This window comes from Phyllostomus hastatus, unplaced genomic scaffold, assembly GCF_019186645.2.
Source record: "Phyllostomus hastatus isolate PE091 unplaced genomic scaffold, TTU_PhHast_1.1 phas_scaffold_585, whole genome shotgun sequence".
Lineage (NCBI taxonomy): Eukaryota > Metazoa > Chordata > Mammalia > Chiroptera > Phyllostomidae > Phyllostomus > Phyllostomus hastatus.
This window is the reverse complement of record NW_025334037.1, coordinates 29,920,899-29,937,712: the sequence shown is the minus strand read 5'-3', so window position 1 is coordinate 29,937,712 and position 16,814 is coordinate 29,920,899. Positions and strand designations below refer to the sequence as shown.

The window sequence follows — 16,814 nt, the reverse complement described above, 5'->3', positions numbered from 1 at the left end:
TGTAACCAACCATAAAAGTGAGCATGCAAACAGCCTACTTAACACAACATAATTTCTTTCAGGATGTCCATAGAAGGACAGAGTAGCAAGCTGGCCAAATGGGTTCATGACATGTGGTATATTTAGACATGGAATGATACACAGCAGGAAACTAGTGTAACTACAGAGACATGTGGCAACATGATTGAATTTAAGAAGTCAACATTGTGGATAAAAGACTCAGAAAACTTTATCCTATGTAGCATAATTTTAATAAATGTAGGGAATATGAAATTCGACACTCTATAACTTAAGGATACATACATATCTAGTTAAACTATTTTTAACTATGATAAATAAAAAAATTCAACATTGGGATTACCTCTGGAAAGAGGGAGAGGAATGGTATATACAGGTAATTTGAATATTGATTGCATTCTGGGTATATATTGCATATATTATTGATATGCATGAAAAAATACATAATAAATTTTTAAAATAAGAAATGTTCTATTTATTGTTAGCTAGGAAAAAAACGTATAAAACATAGAAGATGTTCCTACAATACAGTGAAAGTAATTCCATCTTCTTCCTAGTTTGTGATGTTCTTTAGAGGCTACACAGTGAGGAAAAAAAATTTTTTAACATAACATTGATAACCAAAATTCTGTTTATATAAAAACAAACCATTATCAAATCTATAATTTAAAGTATTGAACTTGAATGCAACTTTTAGGGAACACCTTGCTCTGCAAAATAATGCATATTTCTTTACCCCATCTTCAGTGTCATGAAGTCAAAATAAGCTTCACCTATTCTATGAAGAATGGCAAAGGGCACATAATAACTAGGGAGGAAAAGCATGAAATATGCTTATGATTTGGATTACTATGATATTCTGTACTCCAATCAACAGCTAGAATCTGTTTTCATTGTCAACCATCTCATTTGGGTTCATACCAATCTCTGAATATATCCAACATCCCATCTAACAAAACTGCTCCATGATTGTGCATATAACCAAATATGGTATTATCTCCCATCTAAACATCCTGAACTTCAAATGCACAGGCATAAAAATGAAAAACAGCAGTAATCTTGAAGACAAAATGCTTAAGACAGCTGCAAAATTGTGTTCTATGCATACAAAAACAAACATTAAAATGTAGAAATAAAGGAAAAAACTGACAGTAACCCAATGGAAGAGGGGAGAGGGATGCTGGGGAAAAATAGGGGAAGAGCCATCGAAGAACATGTATGAAGGACACATGGACAAACCCTAAAAGATGTAGATCCGAGGTTTGGAGATGAAGATGGGTGGGGCAAAAAAGCATGGTGGGATGAAAATGGAGACAACTGTACTTGAACAACAATAAAAAATTAGTAAATAAAATCCAATGTCTATACCTCAGAAATTTGTTCTAAACACTAGCAAAATTGTTTTCTCATTGTTTTGGATCAAACAAATTTTCAACTGTAATTTGTTTTTCACCTCTCTAAGAAAAAAAAAAACTTCTAAAGCCCATTTAAATATAAACAATAAAGAACGACCTGACAATGACCAAAGCTGAGGAAGTAAGGGGCTAACAAGGAAAGGGGTAGGGTCAAGCCAAAAAATACTAATAAGGAATTCATGGTCATGGACAATGAGAGGGCATGGACTGTGGGACATGGGGGTTGGTGGTACAGGGCAGGAGAGATCAATGGGGAAAATATCAGGACAACTGTAACTGAACAATAAAAAAAAGGTACAAGTTGAATTTAGTGTCTTTTTCCTAATATTAAGAAAAATACCTGTGTGTTTTTATACATCCTTCAGAATTTCTGTATTAGATAGATTCTACCCTCAAAAGATAATTTCTTCTAATTTGATACCTCTGTATGAATAAAGAAGAGCATCCCAACAGAACTCACTGAGCTGACTAACTCATCTATTCTTAGAATGCACTGCCTTTTAGTTGTCTCAGAAATAGTACCAAGTGCATTCAATATGAGTGACACACTCTCATTCTATCTATAGCTAACTTCTTACACCACAGTTTTTTCATAGCACTTGTCATTTCTGAATTTCTCAAAGTGTATATTAGAGGATTCAACATGGGAGTGATAACAGTATAAGCCACACTTATGAATTTATCAAAAGGGAAGTTAGAAACAGGTCTAACATATGTAAAAATGCAGGGAACAAAAAAGAGAACAACCACCGTGATATGGGAACCACAGGTAGACAGGGCTTTGTGCCTCACTTCCAGACTGTGAGTTTTAAGGGAATTTAGGATGACTCCATAAGATATTAGTAGACAAATAAAGATGACAGTACAGATTGCTCCACCATTGGCAACCACAGTGAGGCCTAAGAAGTAGGTGTCAGTGCAGGCAAGTTCTAATAGCGGGTATATGTCACAGACAAAGTGGTCAATGACATTGGGGCCACAAAAGGGGAGGTTGTACACAAAGAGAAGTTGAACCACAGAATGCACAAAACCTCCAGCCCAGGACACCACCAACAGCAGGATGCAAACCTGTCTATTCATGATGGTTATGTAGTGCAGTGGCTTACAGATGGCCACATAGCGATCATAGGCCATGGCCACCAGAAGGAATGCCTCAGCACCTCCAAAAATGTGTCCCAGAAAGAGCTGTCCCATGCAAGCTGAGAAGGAAATTCTCTTTTGACCACAAAGTAAGTCTATGATCAATTTTGGTGAACTGACAGTGGAATACACTGCATCCATGAGTGACAGATAGATAAGAAAGAAGTACATGGGGGAGCCCAGGGAGGGGCTGGCAAGAACAGTCACCACAATGAGCAGGTTGCCCACCATTGTCACAATGTAAATGAGTAAAAAATATGACAAATAATGCTTTTTTGGCCCCCAGGATCCTGAGTGAGGCCCAGGAGGACAAATTCTGTCACATTGTTACTATGTCCCATTTAGTCTTCTCTAAAGCCTGTTTCTGGAATGAGAGGTCAGGAGAAGGGACCTGTAATGAAATCATGAACACACTCAGAATACATCCATGGTATCTTGGAGTACCTATTCATTATTGTATCTTCTACAGGGGTTTACACACAATAAATGTTTGGTGAAGACCTATGTGTTCTTCTTCTTAATATCATATTTTACCTTCCCTTGACAATTCTGTTTCTCCTCAGATGATTTTGTTTAGGCTACAAGTCAGAGGTTCTCCCACTAAATCTGAGTGGATTGTCCACAGAAAAAAGGTATCAAAGGCCCCACAACCAGTTGTGTCTTTAATAGACCGTTATTTCAACTGTCAGGTCCAGGGCACACAAATCAGCAATGACTTACTCTCTGCTGGTGGCAAAAAAAAATCTCAAAAAAAAATTGGCATGAAGTCAGTCCTCTGAGTTGGTAGTATTTGTGGTGAGGACCTTTATAAGATAATTGATGTAGCACCAAAAATCATGTCTCTTTTGGAATAACTCACTTAATATTATGATAATTTGCTATGGATATTCAGTCCATTATGTCTCAAAGGATGCTCAGTCTTCATGGATCTCTCATTAAATTTCCACAGAATGGAATACATCAGACCATGACATAATTAGCACATGTTCCCTAAAGCAATTATTCAGTTGGATTCTGTGATTGTAAGCAATTTTTCTTTCTTTTTCTTTTTCCACTATCAGCATTTGAAGAAGTTGTAATTCTCTCCATATAATCTTTGTCTATCCTACAACCCTTAACACAGAGACACTATTTAAATTTTCACTAAATATTATTGAACTTCATTGACTCATGACTATCATGAACTCTTATGTTACCAGCAAGTATTATTTAAAAAAAAAAAACTCTTTGGGTGACCTAGGTATTGAGGAATGAGAACACAGGCACTGAAAAGAGAGGTAGAAGACAAAGAGACATGGTTATATTTATACTTCTTCCAAGGTACTGAGAGTGCTTCCAAAATTAAGCTTTGGTGCCCAGTTTCCAAAAATCAGCATATTCAACGGAAGAACCCACATCAGTGTAAAAAGGTATGGGGTTGACTCATTTCTAAATGGAATTGCATCTCTGTCTCAGTTTGCTCTTTGGAAGTAGGCATGGGGTTGAGTCATTTATAAATGTAATTATAAGACTGTCTCAGTTTGCTCTTTGAGAGATAAAGGTTTGGAACTGGATGATCTCAGAAACCTTGTCCAGTCTTGCCTTCCATGGCACTCTTTGTGCAACCCTATCTTACATTCTATTCTACTGGCTTTTTTCATATTTTTATAACAAAATGGAAATATCCAAGCCTATAACTGTTCCTTAAAAAAGGCTACCCACTGGTAAGTGTGATTTTATCATTACTGAGACCAAATACTGATTACAAGTTATTCTGTTCACTATATACTTATTTAATACCCAAAACACCCTTTCATGGCGAGTGTAGAACAGTGCTGAATCACATGGACTCTGGAGACACATATCCTGTGTTGACATTCCAGCTTCGCCACTTACCACTATGTGACCCTGGGCAAACTAATAAACCTTTCTGTGCCTCGTTTTCATCCTTTTCAGAATGGGGATACCAATAGAGCCTGCCTCTTCAGTGGTTGTTTTATTACAAGTAAATACCCAGAATACTGACTGACACCCAGTAAAGCTTCAATAAATGAGAGCTATCATTAATATTCTTCAATGCTTCACTGTCAACATTGTATCTCAAGGAATCATGTGGATCTTTGTCAATGAGGTAAGAATTATAGACATAGGCCTAGGATGAAAAGAATATTATAATTTTTGAACCTCTATTTAGGCATAGGATAAGATTGCATGTCTCAGGAATTATCTATTTGATTACACATGAGTTGTAGTATTCACTTGTGATGGAATATATTTTGACTAGAAGCAAGCAGAATAACAGGGGGAAAAGTGGGATCCATACATCATAGGTAGAATTGAATAGCATAAAATGAAAGAAAAAAAAGGATCCAATCAGGAAGGAGAAATTATATTTGAGAAATAATATCCACAAGTAATAAGAATATATTAATGTGATAAGTAGTGAGATTAGTAGTCTTTTAAAAAATCTTCTTCAGAAAAATTACCTTCTTGAAAACGTGTTAGAAGCCTGATCTCCAGGGATCTTCCAGGGTACACTCTGGAGCATCTTAAGATGCCATAAGAAATAAACACAGCACAGCTTAATAAAGAAAAGCAAAGAAAATTTTCTTAAAAATTGATTCCTAGGATTCTCCTATACATCTGATGGTGAAGGGCAAAATTAAGAAACAGAGAAGAATTTTTCAACTATACTTACAAACCTAAATTTTTTGTTTATTCATTGCAGAGGAAATGTACAACATCACTTAATATCAAAGATAGACAAGCTGATTCCATTCCCATACATTTGGGGGGTACAGAGGGAGGATGTGTTGAAAGGTTGAGCCTTCTTTAGAATCCAGCTGTGAGGACCATTCTACATGCCTCGTTCATGTTGCTGCTTCCCTAGTTCATTGAGAAGCTCTATCACTGTTGAAGCTGTAGGCTGATAAAGGCACACCTATTGAAGAGCATGAGAGTATAAGGTAGTCTATATCCAATTCTCTTTTTCTCACTCCTTACTTTATGCAGGATCTCTCTAGTGCCCTTACTCTTCCTAATCATCAATGTTAGATTTCTCCAGAATAAATCTCCTACTAGCCAGGTAAATTATTTAGATGTAAAAACTAGGGTATATAATCTACTCTCTATTGATTAAGTCATCAAAGATCCAATACTATAAAAATTCACAGATAATATTATTAGACTTCAACTTAAACTGCTAAGTTAACACTTCTCTATTTAAAAACCATCATTTAACATAGTTTCTTAAGCATATAGCTTTTTAAAAAGATAAATTAAAATTCCATAGTAACAAAAATACCCTCTAAAGTACTTTAAAATTACAGTTCTATTACTCTATAAGTGATAATAAAAGGCACTGCCCTAAAAACAGGTTGCTCTTAAATTGTAACAATATGGGATGCTGTGCTAATTTTATATTGAATTTATTGGGATGACATTAGTTAGAAAAATTATATTGGTTTCAAGTGTACATTTCTATGATACATGATCTGTATATTGCACTGTAAGGCTATCACCCAAATACAAATCATCTTCCATCACCAAAGATTTGGTCCCCTCTACCCTTCATTACTAACACCTACATTCTCTGTGCTTACCACCATACTGTTTTCTGTGCCTATGAATTTCAGTTTCGAAAACACACACATATATCAAACTTCCAGATCAGAATCAAAATCCCACATGGAAAATGTGGTCAGTAATATTGTAATAACTGTATATGCGGCCGGGTCAGTTCTTTAAGTATCAAGGGGAACACATTGTGGAATATATGATTGTGTGCCAACTCTGCTATAGCCCTGAAACTACTACAGAATAATATTGAATATAAAGTATAATTTAAACATTTCAAAATAAAATATCCAAAATCTCTTATCAAGCTTCTAAAATAGAATTGGACTTTATTTCTCCTTATTTTAACACACTTACTATGTTACCATTTTAAATTCTCTCATTATTTTCAAATTAAGTGTGGGGAATGACATAAGATATATGCACCCCTATGTTCATTACAGCCTTATTCATGGTGACCAAGGCATGAAAACAACCAAAGTGTCCCTCAGTAGGTGGCTGGATAAAACAGATGTGGCACATACTCACAAACCTACTCCACCATGAGAAAAGATGAAACCCTGCCATTGCAGAAATGTGGATGGACCACAAGATTCTACTAAGTGAAATAAGTCAGACAGGAAAAGTCAAGGACCATATAATTTCACTCACATGTGAGAAGGAACACTGAAAGCAACACATTAACAAGGAAGAAAAACAAACAAAACTCACAGACACAGACAAAAGAAGGGTGGTTACTCCAGAGGGAAGGACAGAGGGTAGTAAAGGGTAAAGGGGGTAAAACACATGGTGACAGAAAAAGATGTGACCTCTGGTGTGGAACACACAATGCAATATACAGATGATGTATCATAAATTCTCTGATTTAAAGCTCTAAGAAAATTAGAAATGTTAATTTACCATATAAAATATAATAGTCCATGAACCAAGACTATGAACCCATTAGATTATTTCAAATGCATTCCATGTTTCTCTTTGTTATTTAGCAAAACAAACAACAAACACCTGGCAGGCTCCAATGCTAGAAACCAAACACATTTCCTATATTTTAGTAATTTCCTTATTTTGCGAGCTTAATTTTCTTAATTCAGATTTTCTCCAATGAAAATATGTACATTTAAGATATTAGCAACATTTAAATATGTTGGGTATGAATTTTAGTTGTTCTAAGAACAAACCTCAGGTCTTTCCCTTAATCTTTAAAATCAGTGCTTCTTTTATTGGCAGTGACTGTGGGTACCTCATGCATCTATGTATGACCATGGAACACAGTAATGTAGAGTGATCAGCAGATGTAGAAATAGTTTCATGTGGCTGAATATCCCATGTTTCCACACAGACTCCCCATCACCTCATTCTTCCAGACAAGGGTTGCAGCATCCAACACAGATATCTAGGATATAAAGACACTTAAATAAAACATAATATTTACTTGTAAAATACTTGAACACTCTCACCTGCAGGGAAAATTTCTTCAAACAAAAAACCAAAGATGCTGTGTTCTCATGGCTATGTAAAAACTGGCTGAATTTGTGGAAATTAACATGACCAAATCCATTCTTTGCCAAATCAAAAACCCCAGAAATTTTAAAACACTGAAAGTAGTTATTTGAATGTACTTCTCCTCAGCTGATTGTGGTATGGTTAATAAAAAGTACTTTCTTATGAGGACTTCATAGGATAGCATTCATGTCTCTGACCATTAATCTCTGTAGCTAACAAGACAAATGCTGGGATTTATCTTCCTCAAATAGCCAATGACTGGGCGTTCTCCCAGGTACTAGAACTCTTCAGCCTTTTAGTCATTCAATAGCTTATCCCTAAAGACACCTTTTCCCTTAATTAAAACTATGTCTCTTCCTCTCCCCCACTTCATCTCAGAAAATTGGCAATTTACACAAGTTTCTACAAGTAATGAGAGATTTCTATGGGAAGTAAAATATAACAAGGAAAGATCTAAAGAAACAGATACCAGTTGAAGATAAACCTCAACTGAGGCAGAAAGTTGAGTTTCCAGAAATCTCTCAGGTATTTCTATCACATAAATAATTCTTGCACATTTATGGGCACACCCACCCTCTCTGGCTTTTAATATAATTTCTGTTTTAAAGAAGACAGAATGTAAGGTCATTATACATTAGTTTATTAGACTATTTGGAACAAATTCTAATGAACTAATGACAGTTTTCTCCCCTAGAATGATCCACAGAGAAAAATATTTGGGTCTTGCCAAGAAAGAATAATACACATACAAATAGATGAAAAGCCTTTTATTTGAAAAGAAAAAATATATATAAAGGGAATCAGAATTTATAGGTTACATTTTAGGAAATCTTTAGGTAAGGCAAACATTAATTAAGCCCAAATGAAGGAAGAACCAGTCTTGGGTCCCTTTATCAGCCATATCCCGAGAAAACGATGTCCTTACTGCCAGGAGTGTCCAACCAGCCATTGGCAGACCACGTTAGGCTCAGGATGACTATAAATGCAGCCCAACACAAAAACATAAATTTACTTAAATCCTTTTTCTTTCTTTTTTCATCAGTTTGCACTAGTGTTTGTGTATTTAATGTATGGCCCAAGACAATTCTTCTTCCAGTGTGGCCCAGAGATGTCAAAAGTTTGGATGCACCTGCTAGGTGTTAGAGGCCCAGAGCTCAGAGACAGAGAAGTGGGGGGACTTGGGGGATTTATTGAAGTTGATATTTCAACTATTGAATGGATAAGTAATCACAGTTGTGTAGTTCTGAAGGCCTGAATCCATTTCAACTGAATCACAATGGTTTCTAGTCCATTTATTCAGTTCTTTCCTTTCAGCCTACTATCAAATGAGTAACTTTCTACAAGAAAGCAATTATTTTCCAACAAGAGCCTGCCTCTTCATCAAGTCTGTGATGGCTTCCACTATAATTTCCCTAGGGTGGTTTACTGTGGCTCCACTGAGCATCTCCACCTCCACATATATTGTCATAAGGGCCTTCGATAAGGAGACATTAAATACCTATCTGAACCAGCTGAAGATTTTAATTATGTGCTAAGCCCACCAAAAGTTGGTGCTTTCCAGCTTAACAAAGAAATGGACAAAATCTAGCAACCCCAAGTGTTATACACATTACTTCTAAGATTTAAAGGGTACATCTAAGCACTGTTCTTCTCTTCAGGTTAAGAGGCATAATATGGAGAAGATATCCTTGATTTAGAAGAACTGTCTGATATGATAAGAATACTCTGGACTAAATTAGGACTCAGGACTGGAGAGCAAATACATGCATTGCTTCAATTCTCCACATTCCTTCCAGCTGAATGCAAAGAACTACTAATGCTTTCTGTTTATCTGAATGATAGATGTTTGCCAGATCCAACCACGATTACAATAGCCCAGAAGCTGAATTTATATGCATCAATAAGCACAATACACTGAAAATATTAACTGATACAAGTCTTGCCTCAAAATATGCAATAATACATAGTAATTCTCTATAAGCCATATCTATTGTCATGTTTGGAAAGGAAATTTAGATATGAACATACTCTAAATATGTTAAGCTGTTACACTTATAACATCATAAGAGTTTCTTAAAGGAAGAAGCTTGGGAGGATGTGGGATCTATATTAAACATTGTTAGTCAACTATGATGGTTTGATCTAGTCAAAATAACAAGCCTACACCAATCTGGAAAATATATGGGAATAACATGATCCATGACCATTAGAGAATTCTACAAATCCTACCTAATCCATTACTGTCTCTCTCACATCCTAGTATATACCAAGAAACAAAGAACACTGACTCCAGAGAATATAAATGGGAAGTTATTTAATCCTAATGCTCAGACATTCTCAGAAGGCTCTACTATATGGATTTTTGAAGGCTGGAGGCTTTGGCAGAAGCCTAATCCTAATATCCTGTTTTTAAAACTTTAATTAGAGATTCAGTAATTCCCTAACACAGTCATCACATGAAACTCATTGGAAACAAAATGACTGGAGGTCATTGAATTTTCATAGAGACACAATTTAATGGCATCACAGGTGCCCTTTATGTCATAGGTGATGTCAGAAAGTCATTCCCAGGAACATGAAGTAGCATAATAAAGCTCCCTAATGAAATGGAAACAGTTTATACAGAAATATGTTATCAGAGGACATAAAAAAGATAAGATTTTTAATTTCAATAAAATAGAAACACAGAAAACAGCTGAAAGAGTTGGTACCTGTAGAGAAAAGAGACATAAGCCAAATTATTAATATCAGATATAAAAGGAGATGAACATCATACATATCCCTCATACAGGGTAAAGGGGGCCAAAACCATGGTGACAAAGGATCTGACTTTAGCCCTGATTGGTGTGACTCAGCGGGTTGGATGTCATTCCACAAAATGAAAGTTTGCCAATTTTATTCTCAGTCAGGCCACACAACTGGGTCGTAGACCAGGTCCCTCATTGAGGAGGTATGGGAGGCAACTGCTCAATGTTGCTCCCCCTCTCTTTCTTTCCCTCTTCCCCTTTCTCTAAAAATAAATAAATAAAATGTATATTTAAAAAAGAAGAATTGACTTTGAAAAGTGAGCACACAAAGCAATATACAGAACATGTATCATAGAAATGTACACTTGAAACCTACATAATCTTATTAAGCAATGACACCCCAATAAAATTAATTTTTAAAAAACAAACAAAATGTACAGAAAGTAAAATAAAATTAGGATCTCAAAGTCAACTCATTCTGTGTAAACGAGACTGGAACCATTTCCCCCATTAACTCAGGAATACAACAAGGACACTTACAGGTTACTGTGGGGTATGGATTGAAAACAACTTTTTCCATATAAAGTCAAAAATAAAATTAACAAATAGAAATAAAATTAAAAGTATAAGCAATTATAGTTATGGAAAATGCTAACTCAATGATTTTAGTAACTTAGATGGAATGGGTAATATACAGGAAAAACACAACCTGCTGAAATGACTCAAAGAAATTGATAAGCTAAGTACTCCTCTATGTCCTAAGAAATGGACCATCCTTTTCTGTAGACATGATTATGTCATAGGAAACTCTAAGAAACCTTTGGGGATTACTAGAAATAGCAAGTGAATTTAGCAAGTTTGTAAAATTCAAGGTCCAAAAATTATTCAATTGCACTTCTATGTATTAGCATCAACAACAATGGGGAAATAAAAACATCTTAACTGGCCTGACAGCTTTGCCACCTCCCTCTGGGAGCCCTGAGTTGCCCTTTAACAAGTCTGACAGTGTCACTGGAGAGACTTTGTCTATATCGTCCTTTATCTACATGGAAAAAAACAAAGGGACAGACTCAGAACAGCCTAATATCCTAGCCATTCCTGCTAAGCACCATTCATATGAACAAAGTCATCTTGGACCCTCCTTACATGCCCACCAATCAGCTGAACACTAGAGAGTGACGCCAGTCCATGCCAAAAGAATCATTCAGTCAGGTTTTCCTGAACTAACAGAAGGAGGACTAGGAGGACAAGGAAAAACAGCCCTAGCATTGAACTTTGTAGGTGTATATTATTAGACATACTAAATGGAAAGTATGTAATTATTAATAGAATGAATCATAAAATAAATTACTTTACCTATTTAGGAGAAATATGCTTAGATAATTTTTCATCATAAAATAAAATCTATATGGGTTAAAAGATTTTTTGAAAGCCATTTTAAAAAAAATAAGCTGAGATAATTGCCCTGGCTGGTGTAGCTCAGTGGATTGAGCATGAGCTGTGAACCAAAGCATTGCAGGTTCGATTCCCAGTCAGGGCACATGCCTGGGTTGCAGGCCACGGATCCCAGAAACCACACATTGATGTTTCTCTCTCTCTCTATTTCTCCCACCCTTCCCTCTCTAAAAATAAATAAATAAAATCTAAAAAAAAAAGAAGACTGGCTTCTTTAAAAAAATTAGTAAGCTGAGATAATTAATAAAACCTTTTAAGAAGAAAATGGAATTTCCAAGAGTGATGTGATAGAAGAAATCAAATAGTGAGAGAATATAAAAATATAACATAATTGGTGTAAAAACACCGATAATTATAGCATAAATACTTAAAGAAATATTTGTAGGAAATATCAAAGAAGAACAAAAATTTGTAGCAAATACGTACATAGATTTAATCTAGAAAGAGTTCATCAAAACTCATCAGTAAAATTCTCATTCCAATAGATCAAAAATTCAAGAATAAAAGTGACAAAGTCAATGGAGTGGATTCTTTGTCCCGGCCATTGTGCAGAAAACAGAGAGCACAAGGACAGTGAAGTAGCTTTCCCTGACTTCACAAAGACCATTAAATGCAGACAATTAACCAAGACATTTATATTATCACATGAAGTAATTATACGAATTTAAAAATTAACTAAATGCCTGTCTTCATCCTTTTCAGCTACCACAACAGAATACCATAGACTGGGTGGCAGACAACACATAGTTATTTCTCACAGTTCTAGAAACTGAGGACACCAAAGTCAAGGTGTTGGCAGCTCAAGTGCCTGGGGAGAGCCTGCTTCCTAGTTCACAGACAGCCATCTTCCCTGGGTCCTCACCCAGCATAAAGGACAAGAGAGCTTTCTGTGGTCTCTGTAGTAAGGACATGAATCCTATTCATAAGAACTCCACAGTCCTGACCAGATCACTTCCCAAAGACACCACCTCCAAATACAACCACATTAAGAAAAACTTTACTTCTTAACTCAGCCTCAGAGGTAGAGGGACAGTGAGTGGTGACTGTGAGTCCAGCAGTGCTTAGACAATATATATTACTCGGTAGGCATTTCATTTAATGTTCAACAAAAAACAGGTAAGGGTACAGCTTAAGCAAAAATAAACAGAGCTTACTGCCAGTGTCTAACAACGGGCTATGTCTCTGAGACCATCTGTATTGTATGGCTCCACAGGAACTTAAACCAGCTTCACCTGTGTGCACAGTTCTCTCTGGGTGTCAACTCTCTAGAGAAGCTCTCACATTTAAGCCTTAACTTTGTGAGGTCTGTGAAGTGTCAGACCCCAAGGTGACAACTATTTAATTAGATAGAGCAGCTAGTATACCATTAAAATCATAAACCTACACAACATTTACTGACACTGTTGGGAGAAGATGGCAGCAAAGTAGATGGGAGCAGATCCCAGTTCTCCCTGTGCCCAGCTGGAACACCCAGCTGATCTTCAGAGGAACACAGTAAACAGCCAATTGAATCCCAGCTTATGAAGTCTGGAGGCAAAAAATTGCAGAGCACATTGAAAAACAGATGGTGAGGAGATTGCTCTGGGACAATAAGATCCATGGGATCTGCTTGGGGACCAAGGCCGCTGTGGCCTCTGGCCCAGCACCTGCCATGGATACGGGGAGAAAAGTTAGAGCACCAACTCCCTCCCCTACCACAGCAGGGAGGGCAGCCTGGCACCAGGAGGTATCTGGATCCTGGAAGTTGCTGTGGGGCATAAAGATAAGTGGAAAACACACAGAAGTGATATGCATCCACTGGGACTGTACACCTCAGCACCAAGGAAATTGGGGTCCTGGGCTACACCTGGAGAAGAGATGAGTGGGGCCACATGGGACCCTGACTCAGTCTCCACACTGGTTGAAAAGTTGGGCTATGTAGAAAGCCAGGCGAGTGTTCACAGCTACTTTGTAAGCAACTCTCAGCAGTGGCTGGCTTGCTGGGAGGGAGATTTCACCTCCTTGCACCCAGAGAATGACAGGAAAGCTGAGCAGTACTGAGCACCCAATTGTCTCAGGCTCCATGCTGAAGACTGACTCACGATGTGGGCCCAGAGACTGAGTAGCTGCTTTGAGCCTGGCAGCTCACAGAGGAACTAGGCCAGCAGAAGCCAGGAAACTATGAATGCTGCAACCCAGACCTGGTCCCCATCCCCTCAAAACCATAGGAAAGGAGAAAAGCAAAGTCCTACCCATCTTTTACTATGGCATCTAGGAAGACCAGCAGAACTCACTGAACAGGTTCAAAATCAGCAGGAGGCTTATTCTTTTTTTTCTTTCAGATCTTCTTTTTTTTTTCTTTTCTTCTTCCCCCAGATGAGACAATGAGACGTGGAGTTACAAAGAGTCGAGAGACAGATTGAAATGGGGAGCACAAGGCTAACCACAAAAACTGACGAACTGAGACAAATGTCCCTTCGCCATCCCATGGAGTTGGCATTTTATTGTTTATGTGTATTATTATTTTCTTCTCATTATTTTTACCACTTCACTTGTATTTTTCATTTCTCTTCCTATGTTTAGTTTTCCTCATTTTCTTTCTCTGTTTTATTGCATTGTTTGACTGGTTTTCCTTATTCTCTCTTAATTATCTCTTTAATTTTCCTTTTTCACTTCACCATTGTTCCAATAGAACACAATTCTTGATCAGGTACTTTCTATTCTGGCTATCCCAATTATATATTTCTTGTCATATTATTGTTGTTCCAGTACTATTGTACATAATTGTTGTTCCATACAATTGTACATATTACACACAAACTCTCCCTGATCTTAGTCTACTTCATTTCAATCCTGAGCATTATTATCATTGTGGTTAACTCTGTTATCTATCATACTAAATCTACTTTCTATTTCTTACTCTCACTATTTCTCCTCATCTACTCTTGCTCTGTTTTCTGGATTAAGCTCACAATCACCCTCCCCTCTAACAAGAGTTCTATCTCTCTTTCAACTTTTGTAAAAAGTGGCTAGCTGGGTGAAAGAAATATCGGCGTTCACACTATACTTGTCCAAAGTATCTCCTATGTCTTCTCTACTTGCTGGTACTTTAAACCCCATAAATTACTCTCCTTCTGTCTTCATTTATTTTGCCCAACCCCTGACACTGATCACATACAAGAATAGGTGGGAGCTTCGAACATCAGTGTACCTCCTAGAAGTGAGAAATCACCAACAAAGGAACCAACAAAGGTAAAATCCCAAGTACAACAAAGAGCCCACACAAACAGAAAAAAGGACAAACCTAGAGCATCCAGACAAGGAGATCAAAGAGACCAGACCACTGAACCTCATCAAATTCCTATCATAGAAGTTTACCCTACAAAGACCTAGCAAAGCAAAACATTAGGAAGCACAGAAACAAACAAAAAGAGTCACCTAAAATGGAGAGACCATAAAAAAACATGCAATCAAAAGGAATGTAAAACTTCCAAATGAAAGAGCTAAATGAAATGGAGTTAACCAAACTATCAGATATAGAATTAAGATACTCAAAGGACTCAAAGACAACTACAAGGAACTGAGTGAGAACTACATTAGCATGAAAAAAGAAATAGAAGCTATTACCAAAACCAAGAAGAAATGAACAATAAAATCTCATAAATAACGACCAAAAGAGAAGCAATTTAAAGCAGGCTTCATGAAGCAGAGGATCAAATCAGTGAGCTGGAGGACAAGGTAGAAAAAAAACACGCAGATACGGCAAGAAAAGCAAAAGAGACACAGAAAGAATGAACAGGTGGTAAGAGAACTGCAGGACAACATAAAATGCAATAATAGCCATATATTAGGGATACCAGAAGGAGCAAAAGAAGAGCAAGGGGTAGAAAACCTGTGTGAAAAAGTAATGATGAAAGCTTCCCTAATTTGAAGAGAGAAAAAAATCACACTAATCCAGGAAACACAGAGAGTCCCAATCAAAAGGAACACAAAGAGGCCCACCTTATGACACATCATAATTAAAATGGCAAAATTTCAAGACAAAGAGAGAATCTTAAAGACAGTGAGGGAGAAACAGGAAGTCACATACAAGGGAGCCCCAATAAGGCTAGTAGCTGACTTCTCAAAGGAAACACTCCAAGCCCAAAGAAAATGGCAAAAAAAATATTCCAAGTAATGAAAACCAGACGTCTACAACCAAGGCTACTATACCCAGCAAGCTCTGAATTAACATGGAAGGCCAAATAAGGAACTTTGCAGACAAAAGAAGTCTAAAAGCATACATATGCATCAAACCGGCTCTGCAAGAGATGTTAAAGGGACTGCTTTAAGAAAAGGAAGAGAGAAAGAGAGAGAAACACAAGTACGAAAACATGGCAATGAGTAAGAACTTATCAACAATACCCTTAAATATAAACAGATTAAATGCACCAATCAAAAGACATAGAACAGCTGAATGGATAAGAAAGCATGACCCACACATATGCTGCCTACAAAAGATCCACCTCAGGACAAAAGACCTATACAGAATGAAAGTGAAGGGCTGGAAACACATTTTCCAAGTAAATGGACAGCACTAAACAAGCCAGAGTAGCAGTTCTCATATCAGACAAAATAGACTACAAAGAAAGGCCATAAATTGAAACCCAGAAGGTCACATCAAAATACTCATGAGATGAATCCATCAAGAAGACATAAACATTTTAAATACATATGCACCCAACATAGGAGCACCCAAATATATAAAGAAACTCTTGGAAGACTTCAAGAAACATATTGACAGCAACACAATCATAGCAGGGGATTCCAACACCCCACTGCCAAAAATGGATGGATTTTCCAAACAAACTATCAACAAAGATATTGCAGCATTGAGCAAGGTCCTAGATCAAAAGAACTGAACTGATATCGATAGAGCCTGTCATCCTAAAGAGGCAAAATATACATTCTTTTCAAAAGCACATCTAACACTTTCAAAGATAGACTACATGATAGGACACAA

The 16,814-nt window shown here is 36.9% G+C and overlaps 1 pseudogene; it reads right to left on the bottom strand.

Moving 5' to 3' along the window:
- Nucleotides 1-1,964: 1,964 nt before the first annotated feature.
- On the bottom strand, nt 1,965-2,914 carry LOC123809942 (annotated as a pseudogene).
- Nucleotides 2,915-16,814: the final 13,900 nt, after the last annotated feature.